General features: G+C 39.9%; 1 pseudogene; it reads left to right on the top strand.

Annotated features, from left to right (window-relative positions):
- The first annotated feature begins 15,507 nt into the window (after window positions 1-15,507).
- LOC138405909 (rab5 GDP/GTP exchange factor pseudogene) lies at window positions 15,508-18,011 on the top strand (annotated as a pseudogene).
- Window positions 18,012-20,949: the final 2,938 nt, after the last annotated feature.

Raw genomic sequence — 20,949 nt, 5'->3', positions numbered from 1 at the left:
TTTGGTTTCATCAGAGAGTTCCTAGCTTTGATATTTACTTGGACATTTGTCAGAAGAGATTGAACAAACTAACATTGTGTTAACCTGTCACAAATTCAAAACCTTTCCATCCCAAGCTGCAGCATTCGAGGACCCAGACACACTGTTTTTTTTCTGACACACATCAGCAAACTCTGTAACTCCCTCCCTGCTCTCATAACCCAGACGATGTGTGAGGGCCAACAGTCTTATCATTCTGCTTCCTGAACCTCCCGGTGAGCAGTGAGACAGAGACCAGGTCACGATCTTTCCATCGCTCGTTTATCTCAGCTGACTTGTATTTCCTGTGCCATGACCTCACCTGTTAACGCGCTGACTAATGTTATTCGTGAAAGATTAGCCCATGACCCAGAAGGGTGGAGTGCTGGGCTTGAAGTGTTATTGGGCCAGACAAGCTGATTACATTGGGTAGCTTTCCTGCTGAAATATTAGAAAATGAAGGCAGGTCCATGACTGTGTGAGATTCTTAATGCCGGTTTCCCTCTTCAGAGAGCCCATGATGTAAGCGAAATATGATGGGTTGATCAGGTAAATAAGGTGAGAGGTGTGGTTGGTGCTGTATTGCTCTCAAGTTATAGTTAGTATTTTATAGTTTTTATACTTAAAATAGTTTCATATGATTTTTCACTTTCTAGCATAATTCAGCTGTAATGTACCTATAATTATACATTAACATTGACCACCAATCTTTTCTTTTGAATATAAACACTCTCTCTGGTTGCTCCTCATCCTAATTTGAAACACTAGTGTCCGTTCTAAACCTGCCTGTTTGAAATGGGATGTTAGCTCGGCCTGTGGTTATGGTAGAGTCCTTCTCAAACAGGCCTATAATTCACTGTCACAGTTTTATTGTTTGCTTTTCATATACAGTCTAGGTAAGAAGCAAAGTTAGAAAACTTTGTGTTCATCCCATTGGATTTGTCTGCAATGCAGATTTTTACATACATTGAATTTCAAGTATTTCAGAGGTCAGTCAAGCAACTGACACAATCTGCAGACCCAAGTTCACAATTCTTTTAAATAAAAGCTCTGTAATTCAGCTCAAACGTTACAGCACAAAATGTTATGCTATTACTTTGTAGACAAATTACTTCAGAGGAAGTGATTCTATGAATGTCTTTGTTAGTGTGATATATTGAAATAAAAATAATGACATTATCAAAATGATCTGGCTGGACTATTGGCTGCAGATAAGTACACAAGACTGAAGGCATACTGCCCCACCCCACTGACTGCTACAGAACACTGTAGTTGCTTGTTTATTCACATTTTATGAATATTGAACGTCTAATCACACCAAATTCAGCACAGCATTATCATGCCCAAGTTGATCAGTTTGCGAGATATGCATTACACATATGGACAGAAAGACAGAAAGATGTTTGTGGAAATAGTAGTTATATCCTATTGCCTTTGCATTCACTAGATCTCAATCAGATATTTAAAAGGTTGGAGTGAAGCAAGATACAAGAATAACTCTGGGGGCAGATTCAAGGTTTATTTTTCACATAAAAAGAACAAGCAAACTTTGAACAAAGATATAAAATACAGGAATACAAGAATTGAAGTACAAAAAGGTAAATACAACACTCTTGAATTACATTTTTCCTTTCCCTTCAATCTTCTGCCCTGGATTGAGTTTAATCTTTGATCATGAAATCTGTAGGAAAGGTCTACACGATAATAGAATGGCATGGACATGCCTTATCAGTTTCATTACGTTATCTTTGCTATCAATTCAAGACAGCGGAATTGTCTTTTAACTTTAAACAAATAACACGTGATTCAGATTCAGTACTCACACCATCATCCATGGTTCCTGAAACTGCAGCCTCCTGCGCTGCAGGAACGTGCTACTCACTCGATTAAAACCACAATTAAGTACAACGTTGTCTCCTGCATTGCTCCATTGAGTTTCTGTGACTGCATATTCAATAAAAGAACAAATGTCAAATAAGCTTGTTTGCTTATCATTTACTTCTTGTTTGCATGGCATAAACCTTAGTTTGTTCTCTTCATCTTTATCTAACATTTACATGTATGTAAAGTGCACAGGGCAGTTAATTTCTTTGATCTACATATAACTACTTTAGAACAAAAACTGGATAACAATTGCTTTAAAGCCTATGAAATAAAATATAAAATAACATATAGTCTCACCTGTTAATGCGCTGACTAATGTTATTTGAGCTAGATTAGCCCATATCCCAGGAGGGTGAAGTACTGGGCTGAAGTGTTATTGGGCCAGACAAGCTGATTTCATTCGGTAACTTTCCTGCTGAAATATTAGAAAATGAAGGGAGGTCCATATCTGTGGCTTTCCTCAATGCCTGTTTCCCTCTGAAGAAAGCCCTTAAAATCTGTAGATTATTAGGGTCCAAAACTGGTTTACTATGAACTGGCATTGTGGCAGTTTAAAACCAATACATTTTTTAGACAATATGTACAATAATATAATATTATGACACTATAATTATAGTAGTATTGTGGCGTTCTTAAATTGAGCCTCTGCGTTCCACTGTCTCTGTGGTTGTGTCCCACAGTCTTTAAATGTGATCATATTAGTTAATTACCTCTGCCAAGGAGGTTATAATTTCACCACTGGTAAGGGAAGAAGATATCGCCCCATGTTAAGCTCTTTGAGGAAAACTGTGATTCGTGAATATGGAATATACAGATAAAATTGATTGATTCATTGATAATATTCTGTCACTACAAACCTCTCAATTAACACAATTACCAAAGAGGGAGTGTGGATTGTGAAGTAGTGTGGGATTGTTGCTCCATCATTGCTGGCAGGTTCTCCTGGTTAAGATACCGTCAAGGTTAATGGTTCAGGAGGTTCTTGCTGAATTATCCTCAGAGATCACCTCCTGTCCTAAACAAATGAATGTGGTGACTTTTAATAACACAAAATAAAGCACTTTCATGTTAAAAATCCTTGTTTCTTTAATATTGTTCGTGGGCACTGCAAGAGTTTCTTTCATATTATTGGTTCAATAACACAGTATGTATTCTTTAATAAACACATGCACCCACACTTACTTGACCTGTTAGCAGAGACAATAACAACTTTGGTTTCTCACATCACTGACTGTGATCATCTACTTTTCTGTTGCCACGAGAGGGTGTGTTTCAAACAGATGCCTCTCTCGAATGCAGATCAGTGAAAAATGATACAGTACTGATGAGTGAAAGTCACAATGAACACAGATTTCATTTTCTCTGCAGCAGGTCAGTGAACGTTGGACTCTAATTTACCAACAGCATTCATGTGCACTTTGATATTTAGCAGCCCTGACCCAAAGCTCCACACACATCCTCTGTCACCTAGATTCAGGCCTCATTGGTCAAGTCCAGGACCAGCTCTTTGAACTCCCACTGCAAATTAATGTCAATATTATTCACCTGACTATGAAGGGAAAAGGCTGCAAAACTCTCCTCAGAAAAATATGTGCATAAGTTGTCACACAGGGATTTAAGTTGTGCTGAGGTGATATAACTACTTCCCTCTCAAGACATCGTTTCAGCACTTCAGTCTTTCACTCTATCCTGATATTTATTATTTTCCAGTCTGTACCATGGGACAGTCTGGCTGTTAACCCCCTCTGCTCTCCACTTTGCTCCACGTTTGTCCTCATCTTATATCTTACATCTAAGTCTGGATCCTGGCAAAAGGCTTTGCTGCTGTTTTTGTACAACAGAATGAAATAATGAAAACAGGACTCCCAAAGGTGTGTCCGCAGTGAGCTGATCCTCGGAATGTTTCTGCTAATGATGCTGAGGGTTTATACCTCGGTGGTATAAACTGGAATCGTCATAAACGTTATTCCTGACTTCAACATTTTATTCACCAAGAATTACTGCTATTATATAGAAATTAATATAACAGGTGGGTCACAACAACATTTGAAATTAAGTACAGTCCAGAGTCCAGGTGTTTCCAATAAGACTCTAAAGAGGGAGGGAGGGATAGGAAAACAAACTACTACTCATTTAATCTCTCACAATAGCTTTGTATTTATATTCCCCTTCTTCTATTTGTGTCTTTGTTTACTGTTTGTTGTATATTTACTGTTTGCCACTGTAGTAGGGTATATATATATTGTTGGTGGTGACAATTTGTAATGGGGGTTCAACTGCGGTCATATGCTTCGTCAAGTTGGGGTGAGCAGAGAAAAATGGGGAGGAGAGGGGAGATGGTTGGAAAAGAGGGCAGAGAAGAGAGAGAGATAGTGGGGAGGGGGAGGTGGGGGAGAGAGAAGTGATACCGACCGGGAATACTTGAGCAACATCAGGTATCAGATCTGAGTAGTTCAAATGAAAACAATAACAGTGTAAAGAAGTTATTGATTATTAATGATAACAGCAACAATTCATCTAATAATTAATTGCTGATAAGTATTGTTGTTAATAGTTGTTCTCCTGCAGTTCTGGAGTCAGAGATATCTGCAATGAGAGAGAGAAAGAGAGAGAGGGACTATGGGAGAAAAAAGAAACATAGTTATTAATATGTATTAAAATAAATAACTGAATGTGTGTGTGTGTGTTGGGGGGGGGCAGAGAGACAGGGAGAAGTGAAGAAGTGCTCAGTGCATGATGGGAGTTCCCCCAGCAGTATAGACCTATAGCAGCATAACTAAGGGATGGTTCAGGACTCACCTGATCCAGAACTAACTATAGACTTTATCAAAAGGAACGTTTGAAGTTTAACTTTAAATGCTGAGATGGTGTCTGCCTCCTGAACCCAGAGTGGGAGCTGGTTCCATAGGAGAGGAGCCTGGTAGCTGAATGCTCTACCTCCTGCTCTACTCTTACAGACTCTTGGAACCACAAGAGAGCCTGTGTTTTGCGAACAAAGTGTTCTATTTGGATAATATGGTGTTATTAGGTCTTTGATATATAAGGGGCTTGATTGTTAATGGCTTTAAATGTGAGGAGCAGGATCTTGAATTCTACACTGAATTTTACAGGGAGCCAATGTAGAGAAGCTAAGACAGGAGTAATATGATCTCTCCTTCTAGTTCCTGTCAGCACTTGTCTGTTCAGACAGTGTTTCTCTGAGATGTTTAGGGCCGATTACAATGACCTCAGTTTTGTCTGAATTTAGAAATATGAAGTTTTGGGTCATCCAGGCCTTGATGTTCTTGAGACATTCCTGAAGTCGAACTAAGTGATTAGATTCATCAGGCTTCATAGAAATGTGCAGCTGGGTGTCATCTGCATAACAATGGAAGTGTACGTGGTTCTTTCTGATGATGTTGTCTAAGGGGAGTATATATAAGGTGAAGAGTATTGGTCCAAGGACAGAACCTTGTAGAACTCCATGACTAACTTGCATGTGCATGGAGGGGTCATTGTTAACATTAACAAATTGAAAACTATCTGATAAATATAATTTAAACCAGTCTAGTGACGTTCCTTTTATTCCTTACATGTTGTTCCTGTCTTTATAACAGAATCTTATGATCTATGGTGTCAAACGCTGCACTAAGATCCAACAGAGTGAACATAGAGACAAGTCCATCATCTGATGCCATGAAAAGGTCATTAGTAACTTTCAATAGTGCTGTTTCTGTGCTGTGATCGATTCTAAATCCTGACTGCAAGTTTTCCAACAAACCGTTACTATCTAAGTAATCACACAGCTGGTTAGCAACAGCTTTTTCTAGAATTTTGGAAATTAAGTGCAGGTTTGATATGGTCTATAATTAGCTGAAACATCTGGATCAAGATCAGATCCTCTGGATCAGGAGGTGTCAACTGGGCCCCAAAATGTTAGGGACACACAGCCTGGTCTCATCAGCCTGTGGTGGGCCGGCCTTAGCAGAGTGTGTCTTGTTAATAAAAAGGCTGAAACACCTGATGACACTAAATTGCACAACTCTTCATATGTCCCTAACCTTCGCAGGTGGTCGGCAACTTAACATCAAGTTAGTGTGGATGACCTTCAAACATGCAAGGGATCGTCATCATCTCATCTTAGGTTCTGAAATGATCCCTAATACGTGTGTGTGCAAAATGTGGTTCTCACTCCTCAGTCACTTAAAGCTGGATTCATGCATGCGCGTTGCCAAGATGCACCACTGATCTCAACAAGTTGGAATCAGCCACCACAAACATTAGCATTAACTGTAGACAAAATACACACTCTGTATTTACACAAGCTGCTCGTTCGCCAACCAGAATCAGCCGCGACATTGGGTGAGTGTCTGCCCTTGAAGAAGCAGACAGTCAGATACTGATATACTGTTGCCACTGCACCACCAGAGTTACTTAGTGACTGGCTGCTGCCTGCAAGGAGGTCATTAGGTATCAGTGTGTGGGTGCTGCAGCTACAGTGTGATCCACACGCAACTGTCGGTGGTTTCTCCAACGTTGAAACGTTGAATCTTCTTTGGGTTACTTATAGTCTGTGGTTCTTCAGCACTTGGCATTTGAAGCACTATTGTGAAAATGATTGTGGGTATAACGTCCTGTAAAAAACAGGTGATAGCATTTCCAGTGACTAATAACTGTTGTTCTAACAAGAAGGTTAGATAATAATTATTGTTATAAATATTAGTCTAATACTATAGATTTGCTCCCATAAAATGAAAGTCATGATTCAGATTAATAACAGCCATGTTTCTAATGACTTCTCTTGGTCATCCAGCAAGGTCACCTTACTTTAACATTGAGATCTATACAGTCAATTTTCGAAATCATAAAACCATTGGAGCATCACAATTTCCTCAAACTACACTTATGAATCATATTTTTCCCACATGTTATCATTTACTTTGTTCCATAACCTACAAACAAGAATTATCCACTAAAAGTTGGAAACAACACCCATTTTGTTCTCTCTTTTTTGTTTCCTCTTAGATCTGTTTCTCAGTTGGAAAATATCACTTTTTAGTGATATCTACATTCTCCCACCTTAGTTTTATAATGTGCTGGCTCAAATGTCCACTCATAAGGTAGGTGGATGGGTAACAGAGGATCAAAAGGGAGATTTTCAGTTTTGTTGCTTGGATGAGATAGCAGTGAGTGGGATCTGGTTTTGATGGAATTATATGAGGTTGACTTTGATGCTAATTCTCTGGAATCAGTATATGTATCCACTCGTCCTCAGAAACATGTTGGAAATTATGCTTTTATATTTTGACCGATTATTATTGCACAACACCAAGTATTTCAGCACTAAGACAGAAGCCAACAGAAAAAAGTTCAGTTTGCCAATGCCTCCATTGCGTAATTTGTGTCGGCAAAGATTTAAACCATACAGAACTGGAGATGAGTTTCAGTCCTGTTAGTCTCATACAGCTCGGGTTAGTCCTCATAAAAGTCTGGCCTCTGGGACACCTGCTGGGGTTACAAAAACACCTCGTCTTTAATGAGGTGAGGGAGAGGACTAAAAATAGCTCCTGGACTCTTGGACTGAACCTTCCTTCTCTGCACACTCAGGATGTTGTTTAAGTCTGGTACATTCCTTACACACTTAGCCAGCCTGCATATTTGCCTCCTTCCCTCTGTTTTATTCCATCCACCTTTTCATGGCCTTAGAACACTTTGTACCAGCTGTGGCCAGATGAAGCTCTGAAGCATTGTTTGCTAATGTTTTGAAATAGAACTGTCACATGCGTATGTTCACTCAGATACGAATCCAAAAATCTGATCCAACTGTTCTGCAATAAATCTGACCTTCATGAAAGATGTTTTGTTTCCAGGGGTGTTGATTTAACTCTAAAGGTTCTGAGAATTATGTAGTTAGTGATGCTTTTGAATTGTATTGTGTTATACTGAGAATCTTTATTGTGCCACAAGATGGTAAATGGTTGTATTTATATAGCGCTTTTCTAGTCTTGAAGACCACTCAAAGCGCTTTACACTCCAGTTTTCCATTCACCCATTCACACATACATTCATACAGTGCTTCTATAGCTAGCACTTTTTTTGATGTTCTATTGGGCAATTTTGGGGTTCAGTATCTTGCCCAAGGACACTTTGGCATGCAGATGAGAAGACTGGGGATCGAACTCCCGACCTTCTGGTTGGAGGTCGACCGCTCTACCCCCTCAGCCACAGCCATTTAATCCCCATCCCCCAAGATGGGGATTAAATATTAGGAAAACAGCAAATTTCTGTTTTTGAAATAGATACAACCAAGCGACATCATTTTTTACACTATAAGGACCCACACCTGGTGATTTGTGATACATTATTATAGACCCACAAAACTTTGTTGCATGTTGGAGAAGGCTTATGACTTCAAACTTGGCAGTCATCTGTTAATTTCCTGTTTCCTACCAACAGTCACATTTATAAAGCCAGACGGTAGAGTCCACTAAAGTGTTCAGGTGTAAGTGACCTTCCAGAATTTCCTCCACAGAAGAAATCACCTCCAGCGAGGAAAAAAATAAGACCAGAGTCAATATTGGTATGGCTTTTCAGATATGAGATTGTGAAGACACACAGTTCAGGGCACAGGTATAAAACCATTTCTAAAGCTTTGAGTGTTCCAGTGAGTCCAGTGGTCTCAATGATAGTGAGACTGAAGAAGTTTTCCAGCACAAGGACTCCTTCAGCATTGGCTATATGTCGAAACTGAGTATCAGGTAAGAACGGGTCTAGGATGTGACTAACTAAGGAGTCAGCCTAAGAGCTTCATTGGTTCTCTGAAGACATGGGAGAACCTGCAGGAAGGAAAACCTTCTCAGCAGCTTTCACCAATCAGGCCTTTGTGGTATAGTTGTTATACAGAGGCCACTTTGAACAAAAGTCTGCTATAAGTTTGCCAAATGGTCTTTAAGATTCTCTAGTCTGATGAAAAACTCAACCCTTGGACAGAACTCCAAACATTATATCTGGTCAACACCAGGCACTGCTCACACGAAGAGATCTGCTTTATCCACTTAAGTTAGGCTGTCAGTTGAGCAGACCTGCTATCAGACCCTCACTGCATCCCAGGGGGCCTCACTGGAGAGCTGCGATTGTGAGTTAGCACCATACAACTAAAGGAACCAGCTCAGATAAATGTGCTGCAAATTCAATTCAAATTATGATTTGATTTTGCACGTACTCCTTCGTCCAAAGACGCAAACACACACACACACACATGTGTATGTAATTTGTGGTTGAAACATAAGAACTGAGCGGGTACAAATCATACAAGGATCCTTTCAGTGTATCTAGGGTTGACTACACAACAACACAATGGAGGTTTTTCCCTTTCTTCCCACTTAGTTTGAGTGTGTTCGACCATCAGGATCTGTTCACATTAAAATAAAAGGGTAGCTCCCACGTTGCTGGCAAATTGGGGGTCTTAACCTGCATGATTTTATCAGTGGATGTTTGCTTTCCACAACCAAATACTGTATCCTATGTACAAGCTCACATTCCTGGATAATTACATGCTGTGAACATTCAATTTGATTTGTATAGCGCCAAATCTTAATATACATTACCTCAAGGCACTTTACATAGAAGGTCAAGACCTTAAAATCGTATTAATATAGAGAAACCTAACAGTTCCACAATGAGCAACACTTTGGCGACTGTGGAGGAAAAACTCCTTCATTAACAGGGAGAAACCTCTAGAAGAACCAGGCTCAATATGGGCGGTCAACTGCCTCGACCAGTTGGGGGGAGCAAATGTTAGCATAACTTTACCTCTAAAGTCCCACAGTGTTTTACATTTCTCAGGTAACTTTGATTTACACACCCAATTTATTATGACCAACAAACTCTAAGTTCAGTGGCCCTGCTACACCCATCATTTATCCTTTTGAGTAACCTACTGTATGTAAACCTGGTAGCAACCATGTCAGCCATACCTGGTTTTGCTGCACTATACACCATCGTCTTGTCCACACAAAAGCTATGAAGTCGAGTTATTTAGAATATATAGCCCACTAACTTGAGTTTGACTGTATTTGTGAAAAAGTGAGTGGAACAGTTCTACAACCATGTCATTTTTTTCCTCTCAGTAGAGTGCTGACAGCCTCTGAGTGAAAGAGACTGTATCAGAAACCATTACCTTTCACCGTCCCCCACCTTTTTATTACCAGTGCTACATTTACATCTGGCATTACATTGTGTCTAGAATCCAGATTGTATGATATGATATCATACCTGATAATATTTACACTTTAATCTGTGTCTTCACATTTTCCACAATGAGATCTGATTCAGACCTGAGCTCTGTTCAGAGATCCTCCTCTTTTTGGCATAAGGCCAATAAAAAAGGAAAGGTGCATGAATAACATGAGGACTTAGACGTGGACTCCTTCCTCTGTTTACTGGCTAATGGCTGCTTGCTGCCTGGCTGCTCTCACCTTACGAGTTAGGAACAGTCGTGTGTTTATCATTTCATGACAACATGGTCTGGCTCTATCAACTGCAATCACTCAAAAGATATTTTGAGACTGAAAACTATAGTATACTACTCATTTGTTAATCTTAATCATTGACCCAAAATTTATTTTAAAACATAATCTCAGTTCCCTTTAAAAACATCCTCATTCCAAAGTATTCTCTTCATTTTTCCATGTGCACACACACACACACACACACACACACACACACACACACAGCAGGCCCTGACATCCCAGCTGTGCTAGTCCAGATGGAAAATGAAATATGAAAAGTTATGTACTGTATGCATATTGAGGTCATGATGTTGACATAAGTTGCTGGTGGGTTGGATGCTGTAACAGCTTGACCTGCATGGGGCAAGAAAAATGCATGCAAGGAGTATGGATTTTAATCTGAGACCAGACTGAGATTTACATTTTTCTCATCTAGTATTTTGTGAATGAAAGAGAGATGTTGTTTTTAAGTGAATAACACAGCGCTCTCTGTGATAATACATAACGAATGGGAAAAATGCAAGAAATGTCTTAGTCTATTGTCTCATATTCAGCTTTGTAGGCTTATTGGATTATGGAATTGCAGTGGAGTGTACCTCTGCCGAGGACCTACAGTCCCCGTGTGAAACCACATGTAATTTCCCTAGATCCAGATTTGATCTGGATCTTTGTGGTGCTAACTAATTGACCAACAAAGTTTCTGACAGTCATTATCTCTACAAAAAGCAGCAACATCCTGCTCTCTCCAAAAGTCTTGATTCAAGTTGATTTTTATATTGTATTTGAAAAATGATGAACCAGGTGTCGGTACTAGCTGTGTGCCTAGGTTGATTTAATGGTGTTTTTGAAAAAAGATTACAACTTAGAATGCACTACTAAAACTAAGATTTACAGCACTGTCATTGTCTCTGCCAAATAGATTCACATAAGGTCACTGTCACTATGGAAATCTAATCACTTGCAAACAAGGCAGAAATTGGCTTTGTGAGGTCACAAGTGAATGTTTGTGCCAAATTTGAAGAAATTCCCTCAAGGCGATATTGAGATATTGCGCATGGGCGGACAAAAACATAATGCATTTGGCCACTGGCTGTCACTAGTAGGGCGACATAAAGACAGAAATGGATGGAGAGAACACATTTTCACGACATCTGCCTGACAAATTAAAAATCTGGGGCCTGAACACACTAATAAGAGTTTCTAGCCTTGGGAGCATTCATGCGGTCAGCAAAATTTCACAAATTTCAATCAATCTGCCTATTCAACAATTACCATGGACAAATTTAGATATGGAATCAAAAACGTTTCATCGTATGTTGTGGTTGCGCTAAGAATTAAAAAATACATATGTGTATGTACATATAACAAAAAGCCAAGAATAAAAACCACTTCAGTTCAGATATCTCTGGAAGTAGCAGCTCCATAAGTTAGGACATATCAGTAGGTTTGCATTGTCCATGTCCCTCAGCCCATTTTGGAAGTCTCTTTTCTTCTTTTATTTTGTTTCAAAAACACAAAACCAATGAATAATGGCTAAAAAATGGTGTGAAGTTGCAGCAAATATTGAAATATATAGACATTTTAGTTTTCCTTTACCTTTGTCCTAGTGCAATGTCATTGACAAAATATCATTTAACATTTTGTGTGATTTTCCTTCAACCAATTGGTCGTTTATGTCTTCCTCTATGGCTTTACCGGAGAAGGCCAGTGACCTGGCAACAAATCCAGTTGGTCAATGACTTGGTTTTTGAAACCCACCGTTTTGGTTCACTCTCATCAACTTTGTCTCCAGCAGCAGTAGGAGAACTCATGTCCCTGTTGGATGCTTCAACAGAATTGTTGGTTATACACTTTGGATGGGATGCTAACATGTGATGCTACACTGAATTGTCATTCCATTGCTTTCCTTTAGAAATTGAGAAAAACTCAACTACTCAAGAGGCAGGACAGGCACCAGCCACTGAAATCAGCCCCTTGTATCAAACAACAAAATGTAGGAGAGATGATTATTGCAGTGGGGAATCACCCTGTTCTCTGTAATCAGATGTTATTTACTTACCAGAACTCAAACTGTGTTATGACGTCAAGGTGTGGGTTTGGTGATGAATGTCAATATTGTACAATACTAGTTCATTGGAACTTACTTGTGGTATCGCCAGTAGATGCGATGATGCCTGATCAGCTGAATACATGTTTAACCTCTTGTAACAAAGGCTGAAAGCACATGGAAACTGATTATTTACCCGGAAATTTGGCCAATGTAAACACGTGTCTGCATTCCCTTGGCATCACTGGAAGATATGAGAGACAGGTACCACTGTATTTCAACATTTCTACATGTGTTACACTCAGACAACTGTAATTCTTTATTTACACAAAATTAAATGAAAGCTGATGTAACCCATGTTCAAACTTCCATCACATCTGTCATTGAATTATCTTGTTGAAAACAGGAGGTAGAAAAAGAAACTTAAAAAAATCAATAAGAGCTGAAGGAATGTTCTTTACTGCAGCCATGATTCTCGTTCATGACAGGAAGTGCCAGTCAACCCACAGGAATGCAAATAACCACAGCAGTCACGGTTTTCCACAAGTGAGAGAGACCTGGAGGGAGTGTCTATAAGTCAGAGAAAAATGACTGTGTGTCCTTTTTGTCTGTGGACATGCTGAAAAAACAATACATTCTTATTATGGAGTGCACAGTTTATGTCCAGGGACATTAGGGATACTAAGAATGAAAGTAAAGTGCCCGTGATAGCTTTGTTAGCTACTTACTGTTGGCTTGAGCAACCAAAAAAAGTCAGTGTTTCTGCTCTTCATAGTCTTCATAGCTAGGTAAAATGTGCAGCCTCAATTATTTACCTTATTTCTGTGTGGGTGTACTGTGTTTATTTACACCAGCTAGATAGTTCTGTCAAAATGACTTAAATTGTAAAAAGTGACATTAAATGAGAAAAATACATAAAGCATGAAACAGCAGATGTATGGTTTTGGGAAAATTCCATTCAGGCAGCAGATTTTTGAATAAAGGTATAAAAGAATGTAATAGAAATATGAGATTAATATATCATGAAATTACATTAAATCTCTGTAAACATGGTATCATGAAAATAAGAAAGTGGAAATTGCATTGAGGTTGCTTAAAACTGTAATCATAAAAATGACATATGTAATGGGTCTTGAGCATGTTTGATAAACTGGGTCAAAACTACCCACTAGGAAATATTCAGAAAGTAACCCTATGTTTCACCTAGTTTAATGAAATTCAGACGGCACATGCTTTTTCCCAAAACTTAAAAAAAAAGCCTCTTGGATTCCTACAGCCGACGAACAGATTGATTTCTAGTGTGTTAGAAAGTTTGGATGGCTAGAGTGATTGGTTTGGAAAATGTACATCAGTTACTTGCCCCACCTCCAATGAAGTACAGTGCACAGTCACTTCCCAAAGGTTGTCAACTGAAAGCAATTAGATCTACATGCAGTATGTAGGCATTCCACACAATAAATGTATGATACATTTAAAACTTCATGAAATGTTTTGGTATGTAAATGGTAAAATGGTCTGTATTTATACAGTATAGTATATACTAGTATTGATGACCACTCAAAGCATTTACAGGACAGTTTGCCATTCACCCATTCACACAGACATTCATACAGTGTATCTATGGGCAGCACTTTTTTGCATTAGGGGCCATTAGGGGTTCAGTATCTTGCACAAGGACACAAACATTACAAGTATGAGATTCACTTGCTGGAGCTTGTAGCCACATCCAGTGGCCCTCATTAGCAGATAGAGATTGTTCAGTTGTTGGCTCAGCTGTTATCACATGATAAAAACATGGACTAACATGATAACATGTGGCTGTGAATGCATTGTGCCTCTCCCTGTTCAAACAGAGTCTAGGGTGAGATGTGTGCCCTCTTTTCCCAGCTGTCCACTCCTGGTTGAGATGCTGTCTGATAACATGCATTCAATATCTTGGCCAAGAAGTTACAAGAAGTTAGGACTGCAAACCATTCAGCAACTCTAGATCTGTGCTGATAAACGCTTAAAATAGGATCCCCCTTTGGGAATAAGACTGTAATGGTGAACAACATCATATTGACCTCAGTTGACAGCTGTTGGGAACACAACATATTTGAGTGAGTTTATTTATCTTCCTAGTGCTTCTGTGCAGTGTCTACAGAATGGGTTGCTGCATAGAGCACACATTTTAGTATGGCACCAATCTTGACAAACTTATGTGATAACAAGGGTCCAGGTTGTTGGAAGAAAAGTCATTTTTACTTTTCTCTAAAAAGTTTTTTATGGGTGCTACTTTTTCTGTAACCGTTGACTCCATACAGCTCTGTGCTTAACACACAAATATGTGATTGATATCGATGCAGCATTCTCATCTAAATCTTAAAGTAAATTTAATGCACTTAAACTATTTCTTTCAAAGTGCATCAGGATAAGTTTATGCTGAAGACATGGTTGCATGAAGGTGCCAGTAGAAAAGTACCTTGTCCACACTGGCTGGAGCTGTGCTGTTTTGTCTGCGCGGAGTTGGCAGAGTTAGTCATGTCCCCTTGGATTTCAAGTGGAGCAGGTCTGAGAGGAAATACCGCTGGCACAGAGCAGGAGCAGACATACCTCACCTCTGACAGTCTGGATAAAACACTTCAGCACTGCTGCAGGCTGAAAGCAGATCAAGGAGAAGGCGGTGGCCAACAACACGTTGCTATGTGTTGCTGTAAGCTGACAAGCCTCAAGGACAAGAGAGGGGATTTCTGAGAGCAATCCCAAAGGTTCTTTATGGAGTCTAGGGTGGCATATCACATTGCCCTCCTGCTTACCCCATTCTCTGTTTCCTGAGTTCATTCATACACACCCAGACAGGAGAGGCCCTTGAAGGCCTTCTAGCGTTAACATTTGCCCGTCTGGAAATAATTAAAGAAGGAAAAAAGGTGGATGAGTGGGTTGGACCAATTTTCCCAGAGTCCATGAGACCCACCCCAACTCTGCACTGTTTTCACTGGTATTTACTTCTTTCCTCACAATCCCCCTGTAACACCATTTCTTAATCTTTCGGTTCTCTCCTCTGCATCACACCATCTGTTTTGCCTCTAACTCAGGCACTCCACAATGAATATGTTGACCAATACTCAGCTGTGTCATTGTACTCTATGACTTGCACAGCACATTCCTATCAAAGTTCACTGTTATTCAGATATTGTCAATTCGTCTGAGCTGAGTCTAGATGAGAAGTCATTAGATCCTTCTCATTGTGGCCCCAAGGGAGACAATAAACACAACTTTAAAATGCCAACCTACCAACGAGTCACAAACAAACACTGCCTAATAAACAAGAACTTGAAGATCATCACACTGTACACACAAGTTGGCTCCTAGAGGAAGTATCTGTGTGTTGAGTTTCACGCACAGTAGTCTAACAGCAATCAAGAAGTTGTATTGATTAATGATAGTTAATGATAATTAGTGCTATGGAATACATGTCATTATGCTAAAATAGTACAGGCAAATTCCAATAATTCTATTAATGTCCTCCAGTCGTCAGACTTTATTCACTTAAAATGTACAATTTTGAATACAAACTTTTATTTTGATATTTTTCAGTGATAATGTAATGATGCAATTAACTTAAATAAAGTAATATCTTTTATCACATTTGCTGGTTAATCATTATTCATTGATTAGTATTAAGCTATTGAGCTGCATTTCTTTGTGTTTTTATTACAATATGCATTGTATGAATTCCCTGCCCTGCAAACCATACAATTATTACAGTGTCCATAGGTGAAAAGTCACTGTTCTGGGTCAGAATTATGAAGCTTTCCTTTGGATAATCTCACAATAATTATCTAACTTTGGAGTTTTGTCATCTAAAAAAAGGTGTTTTCCTTTGAAGTCGTATCATTTTACAATAACTGCATTATTTTACAGTTCTGCCATTATTAATTGTCTTCCTTTTAAGCTTTGTTATCTATTAATAACAGTAATACTCTGATCTTCTGATGACGGCATTGCTTTGAAGTTGTTAAGTTTTAAGATTGTTCTACTTTCAAGTCGTCATTGAATTATTGGTTGTGTCGTCTAACAATATCTGCCAATAAGTGTGCCATTTGACAAAAACTATCACTTTGAAGTTTTGTCTTCAGCTGGGCTAATATAAACATCCACCAACAGTAGATGGGAGCTGGAGTGACAATAACATTATTCATTATCCCTGAGAATTGTAAGTCCAAATATTCTGCAAAGATGATGAGCCAGTGGCGAAGGAATAGATCTGGACCAATCATACCTGCTTTGCAAGAAGGGATGTGGTTTTTATGGCCTCTCATTGTGATAGCTCAATGATTTTATCAAGTCAATGAAGTATGGCAGGGAGATCTTCAAACATTGCCCGTCCTTCAATGAGAGCATGGTCTATAAGCAGAACATGGGTGCTGATGAGCTGTCAGGTTGTGTGCAAGACTTCTACCAGAAACCTATCAGAGCGCCTCCAGACTCAGTTCAAAGGTTTGTCAGATCACGCACAGAACGTTATGGATGATGTAAAGAAGTACGTGATGACTCGTCTCTACAAGGATGTGTTCTGTCCTGAATACACCGATGATGAGAAAAAGGCTCTGGCCATTCAGAAGAGAATCAGAGACATGCACTGGGTCACCACTGAGATGCTGTGCTCTCCACAGGATGAGGAGATCCCTGATGTTTCTGACAACATATTCAAAGCCATTACAGATTTGATTTAAATGGACCTGAAGCATGCTCAATGACAAACTGCAGTGCATGTTGCAGCAAGCACACCTTAAATGCCATCAAAGCCATCAAGAATAAGGTTGTGTCTGCAGACGACTTCCTCCTGACGCTCATCTACATCATGCTAAAAGCAAACCTTTACGACTGCAATCCAGTCCATCACCCACTTCTGCAACCCCAGGAAGCTCATGACTGGAGAGGATGGTTACCACTTCACTACACTTTGCTGTGCGGTGGCCTTCATTGAGAACCTGGATGGTCAGTCTCTGAGCAGTTTGAGCTGTACATATCAGGCCAGGTGCCCCCCCCACTGGCCAAAGACCAATGGAGCTTCCTCCTCTTCATCCTCCTCAGGCAGCTCAGCTCTCAGTCAGGTCCACACATGGCTACACCTGCTCAAGGAGCGTGAGGAAAGGCAAGTTGTCAAGGCATGTTGATGGCTTCATGGAGAAGGCTCGCCAACTGAAGAGCGACCTTATTGACTGGATAGATGAAGTGGAGAAGAAGGAGCAGTGCGCTCTTGAGAACTTTCCACCAGAGACGCAAAACCTCTCCACAACCACAGTATTCGGGTCTACAGCACAGACAGCAATTGACTCTGATATCATTGAGAATGAGCTCCTGCCTCCACCACGACAGCCAAAGGCAACCACGTGGAGAGGTTTTACTCCACCCTCCCGCTGTTCCTCACTGTTCAATTTATCTGTTTGTGCGCACATGCCCCATTTCCACTCCAGCCACCTCCATGCCATTCATCCATTTCCTTCTTTCATAGGAGTTCTGTAGGAAGCCCATCATTCAACCCCCTGTCAGGAGCCCCAAAAACAAAACTTCCCCTCCCCCCTAATAACCCCTCCAGCTCATGCTCATAATTTCTGATAAATTGACTGTGTGTTTCCCTGACCATATGCTATAATACTGAGATGTTTCTATTGTATTTTCAAGGTTCAATTGTGTGCATGTTCGTCGGACAGAGAATCTTCTCTGTTGACAGATCTTGTAATAAACTCATATATTCAAGCAAGGAAAACTGAGGTCTTTGAGTAAACAGAAACCCAGCTGTTGATTAGGAACTTGGCTATAGTATCTATAGAGAAGAAATCCTTAAGGAGACACCTCTAAGCGAATCAGAGGTGGGCAGCTAACGATCAATGGGTGTGCATGAGTGTCTTCGTGTCAGTGTGTTTGAAGGGGCAGGAACAGTAACTGTCATATTTAAGAACTGTCAGACTGGTTGTTATAATGAAATGAAATATATGAATGGATAGATAGATAGAGAAGTTCTCAGTTCATGATAGAAGTTCCACCAGCAGTTTTATCAAAGAGTAAAATTGTAAGCCTAACCTTAAATGTAAAGCGGATGTCCAACCCAAACTGGGAGCTTGTTCCACATGAGAGGAGCCTTGTAGCTGAAGGCTACAGATTCAACGAACTACAAGAGAGAGAGCCTGTGTTTAGGGAACAAAGTCAATACAATGTTATGAGCTCTTTATTTATGTCAGGACTCGATTATTATTTTTGTGTGTGTGAGGAGCAAGTCTATGACTGAAAAGTCTATTCTGAATTTTCCAGGGAGCCAATGCATAGAGGATAAGACAGGTTTAACATGATTTTTTGTAGTTGCTGTCGTGCTGCAGCGCTTTGGATCACTTGGAGACTTTTCATAGACTTACTGTAATTTGGGCAGCAGTGGCTAGGGAGGAAGAGCCATGGCTGCTCCAGTGTGCAAATTGCCCTTGGGCAAGATAGAGAACCCCAAATTGCCCCTGATGGGTATGCCTACAGTGTGTGAATGGTGCAAGTGCAGCTTATCATGGTGGTGTAGCACTGTTAGAATATGAGAGTCAATCTGCCTTGTAGTTTAAAGTGCTATATAAATACAGTCCACTCAGCACTAACATCAAGCAGGACTTGGCCATTGTCTGAAACAATGAAAAGGTTAACCTACAGCTGTCCTGTTTCTGTGCTATGATAGATTCTTAATACTGATTGAGAGTCTTAAGGCTATTCGTGTGCAAATAATCCCATAACTGGCATGCAACATCTTTTTAAGATGTATAGAGGGGTTGGATATGGCTCTAATGTTACTAAAACATGTTAGCTACTGAGGTTGTATCATTTCATTTTAGTGAATGTGGTATTTGTCCATCTCCAAAAAAACTGAGCAGGTTATGGTACCTGTGGAGCTCTAATGAGACATTCTTTCTTTTTGCTCTTTCGCTTAAGGACTGAAATGTACCATTCTGCCTTTGGGTACTCGGTCAGCAAACTATGTGGAATATTTGAAATCTAAGAACATACTATTTTCAAAGGTATTTTATTGATGCTTTCCTTGTCTTGGGTTGTTCTAATGCTTTAAACAGTTGTGCTTGACTCTCTTTTGTATGAGCTAAAAACAAGATGTTGAAACAGGGATGCTGTAAGTGTGCAAGTACACACAGGCTCAGCTCCTCAGCCGAAGGACAGCTGCTTTCTGTGATGCTGTTTTTTCTACCCCAGTAAAATGTTCCTGGTTTTTCCATTGATGCATGAATGTCCCATCCATCCAGAACCAAGCTTTCACTAAAGGAATGTGACTGACACATTTTATTCCAAAATAGCTCAGTAGCTCTGTATCTCAGTATGTTCATATTCTAGACTACTGCTTCACATGCTCGTACAGCTCCATGCTGTATTTCTTAATATTGCAAAAGGGCAGGTGGAGCACTGGTGCATTGCCAGCAAGCAAAGCCTAATGTTTAACCTAGTATTTAAAACAGTGAGAGCCTGTATTAGCTTATTATGTGATTAGTCTCACTGGACTGTTGTGCAACTAGAGCTGAACCTGTTTCACTTAATGGCATATGCCTCAAAACTGAAATACAAGTTCGATATGCTGAAATAAAATTGCTGTCAAAAATCTTATTTCAAATCACTGTAATATAATGCAGTCAGATCCAAGCACTGGACTTGAGCTAAAAGTTAAAATTATGGTTGGTGTTATATTTGATGTTTTTTTGGCTGCATGTTATAATTTAGTTCCAGCTCGTTGCTGTTGAGCTTCTGAAGCAGCTGGATTTAATAAAAGACTGGACATTAGTCGAGTCAGTTGGAGGGAGTCCTGCCACCCCTCTGCTCCGAGTCAAATATCCATATCAGTAACTCAACCAGACAACCAACGAGGAAAAAACACAGGACACCAGAAACCTTGTGCCAGTTACAGTCGAGACATGTGAGCTCCCCCAAGTTGTCAAACTCCTTCTACACCAGTGTTCTTCCTTCTCACGCACCTCTGTGCTACTTAAAGACAGATGGAAGATTGAAACTGGCAGCAGGGAGTGGTGCCAATTACCTGCTCTGCGTGGAGGCCAAAAACATTAAAGTCAGACTAATGTGATAAAATTAGAAAACCAGTCCAAGAGCACATTAGAACTCTTCATCTTACATAACTACAGTTTTCTGTGCTGGACAAAAGTAATAAAACTCGTATTTAGTGCCATTTTTGTCATTGATAAATCAGATATGTTCCTCATCTTTATGTCGCAAAAGTCCCCCGTTCAGGTTTTAGGAGAAGGGGAGTGGTCAAGAGTAACAATCTAACGCAACATACGACGAGTGAGGAGATGGGAAACAACAGAAGGTTGGTGGTTCAATCCCTGGCACCTCCAGTCTACATTCTGAAGTGTCCTTGGGTAAAATGCTAAATCCCAAATTGCCCCAGTGATGTGCTCACAGTGTATGAATGATTTTTAAAAGCACTGTGTGAATGGGTGAACATGACTTGTAATTAAGAGGTTTGATTGGTCGATA

Source organism: Paralichthys olivaceus, chromosome 20 (assembly GCF_024713975.1).
Source record: "Paralichthys olivaceus isolate ysfri-2021 chromosome 20, ASM2471397v2, whole genome shotgun sequence".
In the NCBI taxonomy this organism is placed as follows: Eukaryota; Metazoa; Chordata; class Actinopteri; order Pleuronectiformes; family Paralichthyidae; genus Paralichthys; species Paralichthys olivaceus.
The sequence above is the reverse complement of the archived record's forward strand: the minus strand, read 5'-3'. Positions and strand labels throughout refer to the sequence as shown.